A 1,096-nucleotide genomic window follows, 5' to 3' on the forward strand; every position below is an offset into this window, starting at 1 on the left:
AAACATAATAATAAAAAATGTTCATTGTGGTAAATGAAATAATTTGATCTAAATGAGAGTTTTTTTCTTCCCGATTTGTAAAAAATCATTACATCATAGAAAAAAAATTAATAACATTTTTTGAAATCCACATAGCTGAATTATGAAAAATATGTTATTAAAACCAAAACAACTTTCAAGAAGTTTAAATTTGCAGGCCTGTGTAACTAACCCAAATGTATTTAAAGTTCAAAGTACACATAATATTGTTATTTTTCAGAATTTGTAATGCATACTGAAGAAATTTAGTTATTTAAGCAATAAAGTTAAAAAAAAATCAAACAGTTCTTGAATTACTAGTCTTAATGAAGTCGCAACATTGGCAGAAATAAAAACTTTATCATTATCTGGATAGTAAAAGATATATTTTACCAAAACAGGCATATCATTGTTTATTTCTACACAATATCTCAACACTATAAACATTTGAGTACCAGTTTGTAACTCATAATTCAAATGTTATGTCACAAAGACTATTAGTTTAAATAAAAGCTAAACTGAATACCAACAGGACAATTTTTTATAAAGTTTATAAATACACTTAATTTGTGTAGCAAGATTGTGCATAACAATGATTTTTTTTTTTGGGGGGGGGGTAAGAACCAACTAAAACCCCTTATTATATTATCATCTTCTATTTAAGCTATCCTCCTCTGAACGCGTTTTGGTACAATTATGACTACATTGTGAATATACTATTAATAGATTAAATATGTTATTTTTTAAAGCAAACTAAAAAATACAAATTTTTTAAAATAGAAAAGAATATGTGAAAGTATGGAGTAAAGGTCTTCAAATTATTTTTCTTTACATTTGAAACAAATTATTTCCCCATACAACTATAGAATTAAAAAAAAACTGTAATCATTTAATACCATTCATTTGTTGCCCAAATACTTCAAAAAAATCTTACTCCACATTTTTTTCATGTGGTGAGTATACAATGATCAATTTGTGCATTTCTTACATAATGTTTTTTCATGTGGTGAGAATACAATGATCAATTTTTGCATTTATTACATAATGTTTTTTCATGTGGTGAGTATACAATGATCAA

At 25.2% G+C, this 1,096-nt stretch overlaps 1 protein-coding gene across 2 annotated transcripts in view; it reads right to left on the reverse strand.

Moving 5' to 3' along the window:
* LOC106470327 (sterol O-acyltransferase 1-like) overlaps positions 1–1,096 on the reverse strand; it is a 35,610-nt gene that overhangs the window by 18,097 nt on the left and 16,417 nt on the right. The window lies entirely within an intron of this gene.

Source organism: Limulus polyphemus, unplaced genomic scaffold (assembly GCF_000517525.1).
Source record: "Limulus polyphemus unplaced genomic scaffold, Limulus_polyphemus-2.1.2 Scaffold3947, whole genome shotgun sequence".
NCBI classification, from domain to species: Eukaryota; Metazoa; Arthropoda; class Merostomata; order Xiphosura; family Limulidae; genus Limulus; species Limulus polyphemus.